The sequence below is a fragment of the Acanthopagrus latus genome, chromosome 8, assembly GCF_904848185.1.
Source record: "Acanthopagrus latus isolate v.2019 chromosome 8, fAcaLat1.1, whole genome shotgun sequence".
Taxonomy (NCBI): domain Eukaryota; kingdom Metazoa; phylum Chordata; class Actinopteri; order Spariformes; family Sparidae; genus Acanthopagrus; species Acanthopagrus latus.
Genome location: NC_051046.1, coordinates 27157037 through 27177978, shown reverse-complemented (window position 1 = coordinate 27177978; position 20942 = coordinate 27157037). Strand labels below are relative to the sequence as shown.

At 42.2% G+C, this 20942-nt stretch overlaps 1 protein-coding gene across 2 annotated transcripts in view; it reads left to right on the top strand.

The window, feature by feature from the left end:
* The window catches only part of necab2 (N-terminal EF-hand calcium binding protein 2), a 141679-nt gene that overhangs the window by 11836 nt on the left and 108901 nt on the right, over positions 1-20942 (top strand). The gene's annotated exons all lie outside the window — the stretch shown is intronic.

Sequence of the window (20942 nt, the reverse complement as noted above, 5' to 3'; positions counted from 1 at the left end):
GTTTGCTTTATTACATAACATGCCTGAACATCCAAAGCCTCTGGTGAGAGAAACATTTCATCTCATTTCAACAGGGGAAACGCAGATGTCGTGCACGGTTTTACATTATAGATGACGACATTAAGTCTCCATCTGGCGTCACTGGGGGAAGAATTTTGACTGCCAGCAGTACAACACTGGGCTCGGCTGCTGGTGGTCGCTGCAGCTCGTCAGTCAGCCAGCCAGTCAGTCAGAATGGTGTCATGTGTATCTAATTACCTGCAGTCTTTAATCACTGACTCCGCCGCTAACAAGCCCCAGAGTGCCGCACGCCGAGGGAGACAGAGAGGAGGCGGATAAAGAGCGGGAGCTCTGCCGGGGTGACAGGAAAGGAAGGAAAAATAGAGGAAAGTGTTGTTGCTGTAGGACACAACAAGGAAGCCAGGGTGTGCTGCACATATTCAGTGTTTGTCTTGGAAAACCAAATCCTTTGTTTTTCTGAAATTAAACTAACAACTGAGAAGAGCGGTGGAAATTGCAGACACCAAGTTGACACCAACATCCTGCTTCTCCCTAAGTGTAACATTGATCCAGGTTAAGTCCTAAAAGTCAGACCAGCTAAATCTGAATATGCTGTTCACACTTGTGATAATGATATCCCTAATTTGTGCTCTTGAACTCGTCCGACACATTAAACAAATACACCTTAACGACGCGGACAGTCGTGTGATTGGATATAATTGTGTTCAAAATGAATGCTTGCACAAAAGTCAGAGGCAATAGAAGGCTGTCTTCTTCCACATTCACTCAGTATCTCAGTGTGTGTTGGCTGCAGGGTTGATGGGTGGCTGGTTGTTCTAAAAATGTCTTAATTAAATCTCTGTATGGCGCTAGAAGATGAAACTCATCCACTTCACTGCTTAGAGCGGTGGACTTGAACATGGAGTGAAAGAAAAAGAAAGAACTATAAGGTCTGTTTTTTTGTCTCGGCTTGCAGTGTATTTCTCTTCAGACAAAGAGAGGCTTTTGCCCTTTAAGTTGTATGTACTCCTCTGTATACTATCAGTTAGAGCATGTAGGTTATGGTAGGGTTGTATGGGATTGTCTCGTATTTATTCTACGTGTATACACTAAACATTTCCCTGTATCAAATCTTGACACACAAACTAACATCCTCATAGTGTCATTATATTGGTCTTATACTATGCAGGACATAGGTACTGCAGTAATCCCTGAAATGCTTTAGACGACGTAAACTCTACCCTGAGCATATCACCCCACATTGTTGAGATGTGTCCCTTTCACGTATTGCATCATGTGTAAAATGGGGTCGAGATATTTGCAGCCCAGTCACCAGAATAAGATGTTAGCAGTTAACGTTTCTACAAACAAATGTTGCGTTCAAATGTACATGAGTCGTTTGTTTGACATGACATGTATACAATATGTGTTAATGTAAAGTTAGAAGACATGTTAATGGGCTGATATAAGTTGTTACTAATAATATTTCACGCACGTTATGCTTTACAATCTATGTTAACAACTGAAGTGTAGCGCATATTGTAGTTCCGTCCACACAGCGCACATTCTTGAATTGCATACGTCCATGCAGTCTTTGTTCTGTGGACCAAAATGCTATAAAGGTTGTTTGGGCAATTTGTAGAAAGTAACAAAAAAACTAGTATAATAAGCAATATAGTACTATATGCAGACAGTAATATTGTATTGTAATATATTACTTTGAAATGAAGGTAACTAGTGGAGAGATCTTGGGACAATTTCCAGCCTCATTTGTGGTGACAAAACCTGTCTTTTAATGTTCTTCTCCTAACCCTAACCACATGATTTTTGTGCCTAAATCTAACTAGTCCCTGAACATAGCGTGTCACTACATACAACTGAAAACTGAACCCAAAGAAACTGAAAGTTGGGACATAGGCAAGTGTAAATTTTCAACATATCCATGATTTACAAAAATGTAAACTAGTATATTAGTATTTATTCTGGCAATGCCTCAGGGCTTACATTAAGAAAAGGCTACCTCCACATCTTTCACATATCAGATTGTCTAGTCAACCCACTAGAAACTCAGTATATACACACTTTCTACTAGCATAAAGAAGAAAACTGAACCTGAAGTCATGTAAGTTGAGATTTGCAAAACACATCCTGGTTCACAGATCATATTCACAACTTTTTTATGTAGAGGAAGATTTTCTTTTTTTTGACTCCATCTACGGAGCTTGTATATTAGGGTGTAGATTTCTGTTCCTTAAACACATTATAATGATTGTGCATGAATGATTTTAGAATATTGTCAGGCCCATGGTATATTTCTCTGTAAGAATTCTGACGGTTGGTTCCAGCTTCTAACATGTTCTGTCAGCCAATAGCATAACCCTGTTGGTATCACGTGGTACATGTGTTTGGTCTGCATCAACTGTCTTGGTAGTTGCCAGTTTGTGGGAAAAACAAAATAAAAGTAAGAATGGAAGAGTTCTACAGTATGCACCCAGCATACTGTACTGCCCCAATTTTCGCTAGCTAGTGTTCGCAACATTAATGTTAGATTGCGTTAGGAACAACAACATTAGCTATGATTAACAATGCTAATGTTAGCTAGTGTTAAGCGGGTCAATCATCAGTAACACCTTCAAAGGAATAGACTTAGGCATGTTGGAAAATACGGTTCTTCAGCTTCTTAGCAGGATAAACTAAGAAGATGGAAACCACTGTCATGTCTTGTACGTAAATACTTTCAGTCTAAGCTTACCTAACTGCCCAGTTCTTTTTGCTGCATATCTGGTGTACTGTAATTGTGAGGTTTTTTTTTCAGATCATCTCTTCTTATTCTCAGCATGATAGAGCTTACATGTATTTCCCAAATGTCAGACTATTTCCATGAAGTTGCAAGGATCAAAGGGAATGGCTTTATTTCATTTACCTTTTCTTTAGTCTGATAACTCATTTGTATCTACTGTATGTGGACACGTGGTCTACAGAATGAGGCCTTTAAAATATGACATCACGATAAAATGACTTTACATGAGACAACATGGCCTCTGGAGTTTTCAGTAACGATCATATCTCTGTATAAACGAGTTAACGTGGCGGTGCAGGAGCGTGTGATGTATGGGAAATGGCACAGTGAGAAGTAAAAAGGATTCGGCGGAGGTTCCTTTGGTGGCCCACGGAAGAAAGAGCGAGGGAGGGAGCTGAGCGGAGGGGATTGAAGTCTCTTTGTTTGCCGTCTTGGTCGTCTGGATTTGGATCAAAGGCTGAGAGTTAAGACGCCCTTTGAAGACGTTTTCCTCACCTGACGCTTTCTGCCCTCCGCTGGGCTGGGATCAATCCCCCCTCTTTTGGGCTCATTCACTCGGAATTTTTGTACGCTCTAAAATGGCAAGAGCACGTAGCTGAAATGAAAGCCTTTAGATACAGAATTGTAAGAATAAAACGTGATTTTATTCATGAAATGTCGGAGTAAACATCCTTTCTTTAAGGATAAAAGAGGGAAGGATAGTTGGGCCTGGGCACCGCAGTCTTTTATCTTGCAGGGCCTCATTTTTTGGATTCAATAGACTCCAAATATATGAATGTGTGAACTCTGCAAAGAAGCGACCAAAGTTTCTTTTGAAGTGTAACACAGATATTTTATTATGCAGTAACTTTTCGAGTTAACTACTGCTTTTATTTTGGGAGCCCTGAAGTACTATTCTTCCCTGTTTTATTCTGTCTCAGTCGCACAAAATCCTTTCATTCGATTTCTTTTCTTTCCTTCCTTTCTCCCATCTGCCATTTTTTCTCTCCCTCCCTCCCTCCATCCCCTTGCACCGAGCCTTGTTAAACCGGCCTCGGTGCTCGTGTGGCAGGACTCCCTGGCTGAGCCACATTTGGCAGCCCTGCTGTAACAAAGCTGAGCTGCCTGTGGGATGACTGAGTGGGCATTTGGTAACCCCAACCTCCCATCCTCCCCCCTTCGCTTGTTCTCGCTCCTCCACTTCCATACCATATTTTCTCCAACTCCTCCCTCGTTTTCCCCCTCAGCCTCTCCCAGCTCTCATTAATTGTTGCCGTTTGTCCCTCACTGTCCATCCTCCTACCTTTCTTTCACTTAGTGTGTCTTCCGGTTCCCAGTTCTGTGTAATCGTGTCTGTTCAGCCCTCGCGCTCCTCGCTGCATCCTTCCTTCATCTCCTGATTTCCTTTTTGAAAGCGGATAGAGCTGTCAGTGTGTGACAGGGATACAAAAGACAAAAGGGTGGGCAGACAATAGCAAATTAAAGCAGACTCACAGAAGTAAATGAATATGGGTTTTGGTCAACTATGGCAATTTAGAGGAGGATATGAGGGTTTCAAAATTGTCTTGGGGGAGTTGAAGGGAGGGAGAGATGTGAGGCAAAGATACTGCGTGAGGTGTCTGAGGCACAACTGTAAGCTAGTTTATGAATTCAAGTTTGGCCTATTCATTTGGCCTATATGGCCCAGCTCTCTGCACAGGACAGGCGCCATCATAGATCTGTGTTCAGGATTGAGAATAGGGAAACATAACATTTTAACAGACAAACTAGATGCACAATTGGGAGAAAATATCATGTATTTTAAATGTCTGACAGCCCGTCACTAACATTTTAGTCCCGTCCCTTCTTGTTTCTCTCTGAAAACAAAACCTACTTTTTGTCATCGTCTCGTCTTAGCCATGGAAAAGGTCGCTGACGAGCATTTTTCCTTATAGTTTTAGATAACGAAATTAGCTCTGATGACAGGGAGATGACCAGATTGCTTGTTCTCACAAAAAAAAATCATGCTCACTGAAGAGGATGTGTCTTAACACACAAAGGCAATGTGATTCCAGCATGTTTAAGTGCCATTTTAAGAGTTTGAAGTGTATTTCGGTGATTATTTGATTCAAATCATGAATTGAATGTGACATGGAATTTTCATATCCTCCCATGTGGAGAACAGCAATGAACACAACGCAAACATGAACCGCTAACAGCTCGCTCCACCAACTTGCAATGGTGCCAATTAGACTGCACAGTATTACGTATTCATGCTGAAATGATATACTGTGCAGCTCTTGTGCCCATTAGCTGATATGTTAACAGATATAGAGGGAAAAAATGGGCTTCAGTTGTAACCGACAGTGTAACTCACTCAAGCCATGGTACTATTCCACTTCCTGTTTACATCCCAGAGCGATATATTATCTCCTAAAAATCAATAAGACAGAGAGCACGATAGCAGTGACAGACAAGCGGCGTAGAGCAGAGTGTAAAAACATCCAGTGTCCTCCTGACTTTTTGTCTGCGTGGAGCAAACAAGCATCTCAACTCTGAGATCTGAGTAACAGAATTCACACACCCCCAAAAGACACAAAGATCAGCGTTGCCCAAAGTAAAAGTAAAGCGAGTAAAAATGTTCTTGAATTATGTACGATCCCAATTATCTTATTGTTTCATTATGCTTTGCCATCTATCACCGACTATCTAAAATAGAACCCCATGTGAAAAGGTTGGTATCAGCCTTTACAATCAGCTGTACTGAACGTGTACGCAGGTCTTAAGCAGACCTCTGACTATTGATTGACGTTTGGAAAAAGGAAAAAAAAGGATTGAAAGCTGAGGCCAAGGAAATTAGGAGACTCTACAAATCATCAGGAACAAAGCAAAGCCTTTAATCAGTCCAAACAGACTCTCTGCTTTAGTGCTGGAGGTGTGAGAGGAAATCAATGAGTCGCTGATGTGACCTTTTCAACCACTCACCCACACACACACACACACACACACACACACACACACACACACACACACACACACACACACACACACATACAAAATCCTCTTGAGAATCTGAACAAACAAGCAGTGATGAGATCAGAGGTCTATTGTGTCCTGAACAGATTACACCCTGCGAGTCTATGTGTTGTTGTTGTGTGTGTGTGTGTGTGTGTGTGTGTGTGTGTGTGTGTGTGTGTGTGTGTGTGTGTGTGTGTGTGTGTGTGTGTGTGCAGGCATAGAGTTAAGTGTATTACAAAGTTTTTACTGGATAATTGAAAAGACGGGAGAAGAAGTTCGACTGGCAGCATGCCAAGACAGCGTCCACCGGGTGTTGAATGGTTACATACGAGGTGCTCGTATTGTATAAGTGAGCTGTCAATGACAGGATTAGTTACCTGTTCTTTATCTGCTCTGTGAAGAGAGATGTAATGTCAAAGGGCAAAATAAGATGGTTTAATCATCTTTAAGCACAAAGTGAATAAGTGAGTGAGAAGTAAATAAAAGCAGTTTACACTCTCGGTTGCTTGTTCTCAGGTTCTTCTCGTAAAGACTTTATCCTGCAATAAACTTCTGGAATTTACATGTTATAATCTGCGTTATTGATTGTACCAGATACTCAAATATTCCCTTCTGGCGGTCTGCGTTTATGAATGCCAGAGAGAATGCTGTTATGGATGCTGCACACCCACAGTAGCAGCAGGAGAACATTGTTGAGAAGCCTGAATAAAAATCAACACAGGTTTACAGGTTTCTGTCAGTCAAATAAAGAAAATAGTGGGGTGCTTGTCGAGCACAGACAGCTGCCATGGCCAATAGTGGTGCAATTTAAACAGGATCATGACATTATTTGTCTCTCACCATTCACTACCATGCAGACCTCACCTCTCTGTCTTTTGTTAGGCGTAAAGTTTGAACATTGTTACTGAATATCTCTGGTCAAATTTGGGTGTGAATAAAATATAATTAGTTTTGTGATATGTTTGTATTTAAAGTAAGACCTAATGTGCTTCTTTTGTTTTCTCTTTCAGTATGTTATGTACTGTACATTCTTGTGCATGTAAAAGTTAAAAAAGTCAGAAGCACCAACAGAAGCTCTCCTCTCCTCCAGAGAACACTGCTCCTGAAACGCATCGTTAGTCGTCCCCCCTTTAGTTCTGTGACTTTGTGACATCACACATTTAGCACTGCTGCCTTGTTGTTGTTAGTGGTGCATTGTCAGGTGTGTGTGTGTGTGTGTGTGTGTGTGTGTGAGTTGACCAATCAGAGCAGACTGGGTAATCAGGAGGGGGGCCTTAAAGAGACAGGGGCTAAAACAGAGGGGGACTACAGTGCTGCAGTACTGGACAATATGGGAAAAGTGAAGAAAAAGATGTTTTTTTTAGTATTAAAGCATGTATTCAGCCAGTGATAAAATAACATTATGAACTTGAAAATGAGCATAGCATACCTTTAGTTTAAGCATTCACAGACTGTTGTTTGTGTTACAGTGTTGAAAATGTACTGATTTTCTGAGGAAACCATGTTTCCTGTGTTTGAGCAACAACATGGGTCTGTTACCCAACAGGATTAACATTAAAATTCCTAATGTTAACAAAAGTGGAAAGTGTGAACTCGCCCTATTAATCAAATTCAACCCAACCTAAGCAGGTTGTGTATTTAAAGCAACATTATGTAGAAATTGTTATTTTGAGCCATTTGGAACTCCCCTACTGTTTCTGAGTGCCACCACTGATGTAATGTAGGTGCTAACTACAAACAAAACTTATTGCGACATACAAAGTTATCTCTTGAAAACATGAAACGAGCTATGTGGGGCAGAGTGGCTGAGACAGAGACACCAGCCACCCTATTACAAGACACTGAACCATCAAAATGATTTTGAAGCTGTTGTTGAGGTTGCTTTAATGGGTGAGTCCTTGGCCCTTGCCACACCCTTCCACCAGGTTTTCTGAAAATTGGTCCAATAGTTTCTCTGTCATCTGGCTGACAAACAAACAGATAATCAAATGGACCAAAAACATAACTTCCTGGTTGGAGGTAATAAATCTGCAGATTTCTTTGCTCCCTGCAAATGCTTCTGCCTTTGTCTTTCTGCCTTTGGCGACCAAAAGGCACAACAGCGATCGGTTTGAAAAATAACAACCCTCCCAAACATAAATTCAATGAACTTTATGTGATGCAGGTGCATGGTAAGAAACACAGCTCTGCACCGGCAAAGTGGCATTTCCTGTGGCGTTCTTTGCTGGGCTGGGCTGGTTTAATATTTTGGTGACACCAACCGTGCCACAGTGGGAGGTGAGGGTGTGCCATGCAATCTGTAGTCACTAACTTTGAGAAGGGAAACAGCCCAGAACACCCACAATAACCTCTCTAAAAAAACACGAAACCCCTTCATTCATTCTTTTATCATTGCTTTGTTGGTCGGCATCACATTCATGTACATTCTTCAAACAGCCTGATGACATTACACAAAAAATAATATTACTCTAACCATGGCAGATCATGTATCCCAGCCCACCTCCAGATCGTTTGAAAATGTGGTGTTGAGTTCCAATAATGGAGCCAAGGTCAGATTGATTGACGAAGGGTAATCAATGACAAGTCAGATGGCTCAACAGGCTTAGCAGCACACAGCACAAACTTGAAATTGGCCCACACGTCTTCTCTTGTTGTGAATTTACTCAGTGCCCGCGGGGACACTTAGAGCAGCGGGCCAGTCAGAACCGCAGAGAGGGAAAACTCATTTTTAGCGTTACACTAGCCTAATTAAACGCGTGACATCTGACAATGCATGTTTTGGATGCAGCATCCATTATCTCTCCATGAAACGTGCTTGTCGCTGGATTGCACCATTAGCGGCAGAGGAAGTACCTGCCACAGCACATGAAAAGCGAGGCGCCTTGGCGACATAAAGCAGTGGGGCTACCATGGCGAACGCAGCTACACTTGATGATTGGCAGCGCTGATGATCAGAGGCAAAGCTGCTCGGTGTTTGTTCTTCCATGAGCTTCATATTGGGAGAGAATCTGGCTGTGGCTGCTAATTCCTGACTTTATCTCTCTTAATGAGCAACGGTTGGGAGCTGCCACTCAGGAGAGGATGTGTGTACTGTGATTAGTATCTGTGCACACCGTCTGTGTGTGTTATTGGAAGAGTGGGGGTCTTCTGTTATGAGCCTGAAAACACCAGGGGCACTTAAGACATGACATTTACGTGCCTCATAATTAACACTGGGGCCTTGCCTTGTGTGTAGTGTGTGTGTGTGTGTGTGTGTGTGTAAATGCATAATAACTCTTGCCTAAAGGTCTCTCAGAGTAATCAAACAGGATTGAGTAGATTTATTTGTAGTTTGCAAACTTAACTTTTTGTTTTGTGCTTGTTATATGAGATTGATAAACCCCCTGGAACTAAACCTGCACATATTTCTGTATGTTCATCTCTAAGACTCCAAAGCTAGCAACACACAGGCTAACTAATGAAAGTGCAAGAGCCTGGTGATAATCAGTCTTAACAGTGCAATGAACTACAGCACGTTAAGGTAAAATTCAGACTGCTTGCCCTTTTTTAGCATTCTGTATCAAAGCACTAAGTAAGCAGTTTGCCTCTGCTGAGATCAAGGAGACAGTAACCCCAGTCACCACTCAGTTGCCCCTGGTTACAGCATCCCTATGTTCTCCTCCCATGAGGCCTTATGGGCTGCTGTTGCCATGACACTAAAGTCAACCCCTTCCCCCGAAATGAATTCCTCTGCACAAGACCAAAAGCACCGTTCTTTTTTTTTAGCTGCTGGCCTTCAGTTTGTACTCCGCTCTCAGGTGTCGATCACTTTCCGAGGACACTTAAAAAAGTTTCTTTATGATTTTTCAGATGGGTCGAGTCTAAAGTCAATTCAATATGTAGTTGATCAACAGAACACCAACCTGAACAACTAAAAACGCATTTAGAGTTTTTGTATGATCTTTAGCCATGCTAGCAGCATGCCTCTAGGAATGGCCAAATCAACTGGCTCCTCACTCACGTCCAGACTGAGACATACTGCGGGGTCAAAACGTCTGAGAGTGAAAAGTTAACTTTTTGGTTGATTTTTTTGAGTCTCATTCCCAACTCGTCAAATAATGACACTTTGGGATTTATCCCAGCATGATTTGACAGTGTTTCCCAAAGCTTGTTGTGAAGTCACAGAATGAATGGCTCTCTCAGTCTTTAAGTGTCCCCCTACTTGTTTAATGCGGTTGAGGTCAGGTGGGTGCGGAGGAAAGTCCATGACAGTCACGACTTGATCTTCTTTGGTCTTCAAGTAGTTCTTGCAAAGCTTTGGGGTTTGTTTCAGGACTTTTTGACTCTACTATATATACTATAACTTAGCTCTAAAAGTTTTTACAAACGTTCATAGTGATAAGAGGATGACTTCATTTGACTTTTATGATCCCCTGACTTTTCTTGTCTCCTTCCACCATCAGGTTGACATAAGTGGTTTTAATTAAAATGTGTCAAACTATTAAGTGGATTGTCATGAACTTTGTTACAGCTATCCGTCTGTACAATAGAACAGAAGTCTCAGAAGTTTTTAATTTGTCCATTTCTTTATGAGCAAATGATAGACAGTCCCTTACCTGCAGCATGTGTTTTGCACTCATTAGCAAATGTTAGCATGCTAACAGGCTAAACTAAGATGATTAACATGGTAAACATAACTGCTAAACATAACTGTGTTCAGAGTGTCACTATGAGCTAGGCTTGGGCGATACCCAAATTGTGATATGATGATTCTGTTGTGCCCAAACATTGCGATACAGGATATTATCATCTTACCGTGTCATAAAGCCTAATTCAAATTCCCTGGTTTGCCATTTTCATAATCACCAAACTGGCGTGCTGGCGTTCTTAGAAAAGTCCTCCGTGTCTGTCTCATATTCATTCATAAATATCATGATATTTGATAATATCAAAAAAAACACACTCAGACTATGGTGATAATACACTCATGACAGCATAATGATATCATATTCCAGTTCTGTTCCTAAGTCCTACACAGTGGATCATTAAGCACCACTGTACCTGAGGACAGCCTCAGAGAGCAGTCAGAGTGGAAATATGCCAAACATTTGTTCGTTCCAGCCATACAAGTATCCAGACCTGCTGCTTTTTTCTTTAATATTGTAGTAAAGTAAGCATGTTTGGCATACAGAGCAATCTGAAGACGTCATCATGGGCCTTGGGAAGTTGTTTTGGGAATGATTTGCTATTTTTTATGCCTAGTTAATGATGTTGAGGATGAGCTGCAGTCTGAGTTAAGCCCAGGAAGCTGCCTCATGGACATAAGTAACTAACTGTTTGAACATTTCTCTGTTGAAGCAGCTCTCACTTGAAACTCTCTGAATTTGTCTGAAGTGCGCACAGAGCCTAGCTGACCCTCGTGACTCTGCCTCACACTGTATGGCTACTCTCTGTTTGGTGAAGCAGTCTGTCACATATTTGCCGTCCCTGTCGCCTCTAATCTTAGTGTGACTTTAATTTTTATTTAATATTTGCTCTTCTCCACACCCACAGCTTTGCCCCAGCCTGCAGATCACAGCTGCTCCCGTATCGCCGACACACTCCACCGACTCTCTGTCGAGTTACATCTAATATTCACCTCGCAGCTGGCATCTCGTACAACATCTGTTACCTACAGACATACACGCACGTCATGTCACCCAGAGGATTGTTTTCAAAGGGAGAGAAATAGTTTTTGTAATTCTAATCGTAGCATAGCTCAGTGGCTGGCAGCGTAGTCTCGCAGTGAACGACCTAGGTTTAAAATCCCAGGCCGGGTCCTCTCTGTATGGGGCTCGCATCAGTTTGCTCGGGGTTTTTCATGCTTTCAACACGCAGAAGGTCACAGTTTTGAGCGAGGTTTTTCTTTCAGAGCGTGAGCAGTGATGGCAGCCTCATTGTGTCCCGCTGACTTCAAAACCCATGCATGCCGGAATAGCCTCCAGTCCCCGCTGACCACGCATGGAAACAGGCACAATTACAAAACGAATACATTTGAATTCGGTATGTGAGTCAGACGCCACAGGAAATTCTCATGCAAATACTTGAAGAACAATTTTATTTTCTGACATCATTCGCGTTCCATTCAACCACGGACGAGGCTCGGCTCCACTAATAGATGCGCTGACAAATCGGGATGTCGGCGCCCCCCCCCCTGCGCGGCACCTTCCGTCTGTATCTTGTTTATGAATCACACGGCTGCCAGGTTGAACAGACAAAGACACGTCAGGTTAAAGGCCAGAGATTTCATTTTCGGCCGACAGATATTAGCAGCTCATATAAATTCCGTCACGACGACACGCCGCACGCGCTTCCCCTGCTGCTGATTTGCTGGCTCGAGGCTCAAACGAGCTCTATCATCTCCTTCCCTGCGTGGAAGTGTTGAGTGGCATAGAGACAGCAGCATACACGCAATCTCATGCTCTTTACCGACAATCTCAGGGTTATCAAAGTACGGAATGGCACCAGAGTTTACTGTCTAGAATTTGGGATGAAACAATGCTATCTTGATCTGCTGTGGCGCTCCCAGCATCCAACAGATATCATTATGGAAAAGTTCATTACTATTTAAAAAAAGACAGCTGTTCGTGCCATTTACTGAAGGCCACTGGAATTACCTGTGTGTGTGAGTGAGTGTGAGTGTGTGTGTGTGTGTGTGTGTGTGTGTGTGTGTGTGTGTGTGTATCTGTGCGCTGCGTTCACCGTCTGCCTTTGAGTCTCTCATCAGCCTTCCTTCGGCGAATCGGCTTTGCTCAGTGACAGAAAATGAATAAAGGCAAACTTTGACCCATCTCTTCCACTCCTTCTCTTCTTCTCTTCCCTTCTCTTTCATGAGGATGCCGCTTTCCATGACAGAGAGAGAGAGAGAGAGAGAGAGAGAGAGAGAGAGAGAGAGAGAGAACGAATGGTGGTGGTGGTGGGGGATATAATTGAAACATTTTAATCCCCCATGGAAATAAAAAGCAGAGTTTTTCATTAGTAGTTCCGTGTGATGACGGAGGGAGTGGATGGGAAAGTGGCAGGGATTGTTCAGGGTGGAGAAGGGAGGGAGAAGGAGAAGAAGAAGAAGAAAAAGAGCAAACAGTGATTAAAAACCAATTCCTGATCACACACTGCCTCCAGCTCATTCCCATTCGCTCTCCTATTTCACATTTCTCTCTGATTCCTCTTCTCGTTTCCTCCATCCACTTGCAGTTGAACCCCCTCCTCCTCTCCGTTCTCCACTCTTCTCTTCTCTTTTTTTTTCTCCACCTGTCAGACATTTCTACAGCTCTATTAATCATCACTCTGCACATGCCATGACAGCGGCACTGGCCATGTCAAATTCTTTGTAAACTAAAATGCCATTTAAGCCTGTCAAGTGTGATTGTTGCTGTTGTGAAAGCACTTTGTGCGGTCCCAAGCATCTGGTTAGATTTTGGTGAAACGTCTCATCTGGGCACGTCTGACATATACAGACATACAGTAGGTGTAGACTGTTGAGCTCACAAGCTGCAACCAGTAAGGTGAATAGTTGAATACCTCAACATTTGGTTGAATTGGCTGTCATGGGACAGTATATCCATATTGCATCCTTATCTTGATATGAGACTTTATATTCTCTTGGAGTTGTATAGATATTGTTGTCATATGTCATATAGACATTGTCAATCCTGGTTTTAAAGACATGCTTTACAGTGAAGTGATGTCATTTCTGAACTCACCAGACTGCTCTACATGTTAGAATACTTGCTCTACCCACTTAGTCATTATAGCCACATTACTGATGACTATTGAAAATGTCACCACAATGTCAAAATGTCATTATTCCATCGCCCCTCAGAACAGACACAACAAGGGTGATAGCTGAAATGCCCGATTTGAAATAGGACAGCCCTTCAAGACCCTCATGCCTCATTAGAGGGTCCCAATTCGGCGATTTCAGCTTTGGCGATTTGTCTAACATTACTGTGACAATATTTTCACAGTGCCACCTGTCAGTTATCTGATGAAGAAAGAAATGCCTGGACGCTCACAGTTTGTACCAAACATCATGCTATCAATCAAGCCATCAAATTAAAAACCAAGACTGCCTCCTTACCTGGCAAGTAGCGGTGCTAATATTTAAAGGTCAGTATTAGCAACATTAGCTGCCAATCTGCGTTGATTGTCACAGTTGCACAGAAAGAAGACACACAGGCACGTAGGTGAAACAACAAGCTAGATTTGATGTTCAGAGACTGAAATCCAAAAAGCACATAAAACAGGGCAGGCAGTGGAAGGTCCAAGGGAAAGAGAAATACAAAACTGAGGACAAACTAGAAGCCACGAGGAACACAGGGAACACAAAAGGACCAGGGAACAGACAGTAGAACAGGAGACGTGTGGACAGAAACAGGACTGAAGACTTGTTTATGAATCACACGGCTGCCAGGTTGAACAGACAAAAACACGTCAGGTTAAAGGCCAGAGATTTCATTTTCGGCCGACAGATATTAGCAGCTCATATAAATTCCGTCACGACGACAAGCAAAAAAACAGCAAAGACCGAGTCTGCACAGCACAGGGTTCAATACAAACTAAACTTAGGAAGGGATAAGATGCAGGTGGAGCGACACTGGGACAGTGCAGTGCTAGCGAGGCTGATTTGAGACAGGCGTGGGGGGGGAAATCAGACTCGGGGACGCAGGTGGGAAACAGAACACTAGGAACACTGGTGAGCAGAGAGTAAAAAGAGACAACAAGACATGAGAGGATATAACTACGATATGAAATAACCTACAAAAACAAGAACATCACACTGATGATTGAGGACTGGTACCAAGTGCAAAAACTTTGCTGCTGGACTTAAGTTTAGCTACTGCAACATCAGCTAAGTAATAGTAGTTGTTTTATACTTTTCATAGAGAAAAGTTAGTTGGAAGTGTGCCTCTGAAAAACCTTTGTTTGGATACCTGACTGCTGGATGTGAATGCCAGAATTGGAGTGAGTGGGATAAGTGCTAGGAGCATGGAATGGAACGATCTAGGGCTTATGAAGAGCTTTTTAGGAGATTGCAAAATAAGAATATATATTGTAATATAGACTTATATGTTAAGGCCGTCTTGCCAAACCCTAGCTCAGCAAGTGATTCAATTTCTCCAGCTCAAAGTAGGTTATGAAAGCGATGGAGGCTCTTTGTTTTATTGTTTTGGTGACACTCCTCCAAATGCGAGATGAATCTGTTATGAGGGTTCAGTTCAAGCATCTCTGAGGAATATTTACTTTAAATGAACATGTAGATGAAGATGACTGTATTTGTTTGCTTTGCCCCCCCAAAAAAAGCACCTTTTCTAGCTGTGAGTGGAACCTCCACTGCAACCAACATATGCAGTGGGCTTGAGTTCAAACCCAGGACAGAGAGTCCGTGATGCACTCGCCAGTAACTGAAAGCAAACAACATATTTATCAAGTCCTTTCATATGGATTATGACAGCTTGACAGTAAGTAAACTCCCCGGGGGAAATGATTCCCTTGTAGTCAGAAGCAATAAATATTAGCATCTTCATGCTCGAAACCAGAGCACTTCATTTTAAATAAAGGAAGTTACGTTGATGCTTGTAATGGGAACAAATCTGTCTATGCATTAGCACAATATGGACAGCCTCCCCGACAAGCTTGTTAATCTGCCAAGCCACCAGGGCTCCATGTGATGATAACATTAACAACAAAGAGGGCCGGCACAACATGCAGAAATGGCCTCATTTGACGCTCTGACGTTCTATTATCTGCCATTAAACACCATCACGCTGCATTAAAAAAGCACTGTTGTGGGCAACAGTAGTCAATTACAGGCTGGTGAAGGAGCATATCTGGCTCTAACAGGAACCATAAAACACCATTTGTGCAAATGAGGCCTCCCCAAAGGGCTGATTGAAGTAGGAGAGGCCGCCAATGGGCTTCATACGTTGGGATCCGCTGTGGAGACAGGCACCTGAATGCATCATCCTCACTAGCGCACTGACACGGTGCTATTATCTGCCATCACCCAGGATTACTCATCATTAGGATAGACCCACACACACACACACACACACACACACACACACACACACACACACACACACACACACACACACATTCGCACACATCTTCTCAATGCCACTTCACCCATTGCTTTGTGTGCAGCCACACTCCTCTAATAACAACATTATTATGTTCAGCCAGCAGATTGATCATGATTACATCATTCCACTCTGCTGAGACAGAAAATAGATAAAAGTGACTGATGATCATCTGCTGGAGTTCATCTCTTCATCAGATAGACAGACAGACAGACAGTATATTGTTTACACCAGGGAACAATTTGTCTCTGAGGAGATGGAGAGAATCATATCCTTCCCATTAAGACAAATTACGAGCCAAATCTCTGTTTTTATTAGAAATTAGAATGCAAGTGATGCTTGAGCTGCACACAAAGCAGCTTGTTAAGTTCAGACACATAACACACACAATATGAATTTAAACAATGTGCCTTTCTGGATATTTGAACAGTTCTCATGCTGTTGGATTTAAACATGCAATATGTAGGAAAAAAACGTTTGTTAAATGTCTAAGAACAACCAGACCTTTGCTATATATTTTGTCATGTGAGTTTACTGTAATAGTAAGTTTTTGTTTCACAGCCTACCTTCTGGGATGGGTTGAGGAAGGAAGTTTACATGCAATCAAACGTAACGTAAGATAAGATGAGATAAGACAGAACTTCAGGATAATAATAATAATAATAATAATAATAATAATAATAATAATAATAATAATAATAATAATAATAATAATAATAATAATAAAAATTAACACGATTGACAGCCAGTGAATAATCATTTCAGTCCTTTCCACTGAAAAGACCAAAGTGATGGTTATGTATATCAGAGATTATAGATGTTTAAGGTCAGAGCTGTTACCAGGAGCCTAAAAGGTGGAGTATCATGATCCTTGTTGATCATTCATTTCAAAGGAATCATAGGTTGTCTCAGACTGCTGCTCAGTGAACATTCACCTTGATCATTTTTCAAAGTTGCATTACTGTCACATTTATAACAGCATAGCTTGTTCACTTGAAATCAAAAATTCAAAACCGGACCGGGGGTATCTTGGTGGCCCAGGTTTGACCATTGACGCATGTCATCCTTTTTCTGTCCCTCCCTCCATTTGCCTTAATGTCATTCTCTCCATTGAATGCCAGTAAGGACAAGCTCAGAAAGTACTTAAATAACTGGAGCACCATGCAACTAGCAAATAGGCAGCAACTGGGGGGGAGTTTGCTTCCTGGAGATCAATCTAGAAAGCCTGAGGTATGCTGGGTAGAAAATTCATGGATTCATTTCAGTTAAAGGGCTGAAATATGCAAAACTGTTGGTATGGTTCCTTAAAATCCCTATGATGTTTGAATCGTTTGCTGATCTGGCCTCAGTTGGGGTTGAGGTTTCACTTAAAAGTTCTATGAATCATTGTACCTTGTTGTTCGCAGGATCTGCTTGGTTATTACAGACATCATAAAGCAATCAGCAAACAAAAAAGGTTTCATCTTTTTGTTAAAATAACTAAATATTCATGACTTTAAGGTTCCATGTTCTATGTAGAGTATTCAGTCACAGATCCTCCCATGTCCTCCAAACCAAGGTTAAGAATGAATGATGACAAAAGGAAATTGAACTGATCCCGGCTGGTCTTTGAAGCCTTTTGTCTCCAAACGCAGTGCTCACTGCCAGCTCATTTATGTCTGCTAGAGGTGGTGACCCAGTTTGCAGAATAATGGAGAGATCATTTCACTGTGCTGCCATGGTACCTGTTACCAGTGTTAGCTGGCTAGTCGGGTCAGGTGAGACAGTATGACTGGTTGGATCTCATAAACTTTTTCAAATGGACTTCTGCGCTAAATGCTTTTTTTTTTTTTTTTTTTTTTTTACATCATGTGAAATCAAACTGTAGAGAGACAAGTAAATAGTGGTGTGATACTTCAATCCAGTGTCTGGCTCAAAGGGTACTTTCGCAGGGTGGGACACTAGCCAGCAAGAAGATCCGACTGAACCGTAGGAGACAACAGCTTAGGAAGCTGACTGGTTAGAAAGTGAGACACGGCTGTTCCATTTCTGAAAACAATGTTTCCTGAGGGACTGCTAAGTGAGATGCCAAATTATTATATGTGTGAAAGTGTGTGTGTGTGCGTGTGTGTGTGTGTGTGTGTGTGTGTGTGTGTGTGTGTGTGTGTGTGTGTGTTCCAGGTGGGCTGCCGTGATGGATAGGGGGAAAGGACAAGAGCTGACAGCTCCGTGAGAATCACTCCTGTTCCTCATCTATCAGATGAAACAGCTCACTGGCAGCCTCACACATACACAAAGGCACACACACTCGCGCACCCTCATCCGCACACACACAGATTGTCCTCTCCCGCTGATAAGGATTATTGGCAAAAGTGAGATAATTTAGACAAAGAGTGAAACCAGCTCCTAGAGCAAATCTCTACTCTCTCACTGACAAAGCAGGTGAGTGTGTCTGTAGAGGTAATAAAGACATAAAGACAAAGATGAGAGAGACAGGCAATAGTTGCATCATGAGCGCTGGAAGTTGTTAAGTGATTAAGAGAGGAAGATAAGAAAACAGGAGAATGGGAAAAGGGAAAAAGAGAACAAAAAAATAGGAAAAGAGGTAGAAGAGTATTTGTGTGTGTGTTAATGGTTATACAGAGGGTGTTATCATGAGCCTGAAAGGAGGGTCAATTCCCCCCTTCTTGTTGCTATGACAACCCGTCACGTAGCACCCCAAAAATAATGATAAACAGCAAGAGAGAGAGAAAGAAAGAGAGAGAGATGAGAGAGGATGGAGAGAGGACACGGGGAGCAGATATCTTCTTCACAAACTAACATGGTTCATGGTGTGTACAAACATATGCAGGCAGGCTGAATGTGTGTGTGTGTGTGTGTGTGTGAAGGAAAGAGCAGTGAAGACACGCTCGGTCTCTCCTCGTCCTCGGTGGTGTGTGCAGGAAGTGGAGCCCAGCAGGAAGAAGGATGTGCTAATTGCTCGTCTTTAGTCTTCACGGAGAAAAGACAGAGCAGTTAGCGCAGTGGGTCCGCCGCTCCAGCAGTCCCTCACTCTTTCTTTCTTTCTTTCTTTTTCTCTCTTTCTGTCTTCAAAATCCTGATGTCTCTACCCTCGAGTGTTGACCCTCGACCCTCTCACACTGTCCCGATGCTTCCGAAGACAGGGCCTCCCTCAGTGCTAGTCAAACAGAGGCTCCACTCAGTGATGCACAAACGCTGGTCCAGAGCATAGTGGAGGGGGAGGTTTTTTTTCTTGAAGCCTTGATTTGAGCTAGTCCGGACCAGAGACTTACATTCGGAATGAATAGCAATTTGTTGGTTCTGTGCTAGTGTGAACATGTTGCTGAAGGTAGAGGTCTGACCCACTGAAAACCTGCCTGAAACCTGATTAGGGATGCCACACTGAGGACATTTTGCCATCGGTTGATACACCACACTCGTGACAACACCGGTATTACTGATTCCACCGAACATTTGATATCAAAAGATATTTGGTGATGATGCTCCACATCTGTAGCGTTTACTTTGATCTATAACAGTCAGATCTTCCTTGAGGGTTCATTACTAAAGGAACGATTCTCCCAAAAAATGGAAATTCATTCTTAATCCACTCAACTCCACGCTGATGGAAAGTCAGATGAAGTTTCATAGTCCATGAATAATTTCTGGAACTTAACACCGAAACAGCATTGCATTTCTCCTGCACTACTGAAGAAGGTTGGGACTTGTTTTAAAATGTAAAAAAAAAAAAAAGAAAAGAAAAGAAATGAAAAAAGGAAAAAAAAAACACATAAAATGACTCCATCTGGTGTAATCCAAGTCTCTGGAATCCCCGAGATCGAAAATTAGCACTTGCGACATCTTCAGACAGAGTCAGACAGGCTAACACTTCCACTTTTGCAGCCTACTGTGAAATTTGGCTTTAAAACAGTGTAAATAGAGTATTTTCAAATCAATTTGCGAACCGTGGGCTTCTGAAGGCTTGGATTACGCCGGGCTAGCTGTATGGACTCATCCAGTGGTTTTTTTTTTTCCCCGTTGTTCCAAGCCCCCTTCTGCTTCAGGTGTTTTGAGAGGATGCTGCAACACTGTTCTGCTGTGACACTCCAGAAATGTTTCTTGGACTACAAAACTTTGCCTGTCACATGACAAAATTTCCACTTTTTGGTTGAACTTTTTCTATCAGGTCTATCAGAAACCCCCAACACTGACCACAGCAACTGTAGCTGGTCCAGGGAGGTGTTACAAAGTATGGCATGTTATTACCTGGTTTAACCAACTTCGCCTTGGTTTAGAAATTATCACCAGCTTAGACCTGACTGGTGATATATTAAACAACAGAATACTGAATTTTATGTCATGACTGTATGAATTATTGAATGGTTTCTGATGCTTGGGCTCTTTATAATTGGCTCTCCGCTGGATTTCAGTCTATACAACCATATCCAGTTGTTCGACATCTTGTGAGGCTGTGAATACTCGCGTTGTTGCTCAAGTTTGAAGATCGGACTCCCTCCACTCTGTGCTACATCTCTGCTGCTGCTGCTGTACAGAGCAGACACTTTCAGAAAGTGGAGTGTCCCTCATTCAGCTAAGTATTATAACAAGCTCGGTGTCACAGAAGTACCCCAGGAACTATAGTTGCCATCCAGAGATGAGTAATAAAGTAACACTAATGTTAAGCACACACTGGTTGAAACATTGACTCCCTTGTCAAGGCTCACGTCTCCCTCTCATATAAAAGGTTTTTTTTATTTGATGAACATGGGCACTGATATAGTAACATTTTTAAAAAATGGGTGTCATTTCTATTATAAACAAAACAAAAAAGCAGTCCACTCATGGTCGCAGAGTGATGTTGCAGTGTGATGTGCCTCTCAGTCCAACAAAAAAAACTAACAAAAAAAAAACAGTCAGCAGCTTGGAGACAGCACATTAATTGAAAATCAAAAGTGGCAGTGTAGCTGTTACAAAATTAACATTAATTAGCTACGCTGATGTAATCTGCTGCTCGCTGATCTTTTTAACAGATGACAGCAACCATCGTTTCCCACTATAAATGAGAAGCCAGCCAATGTTACCTGCAT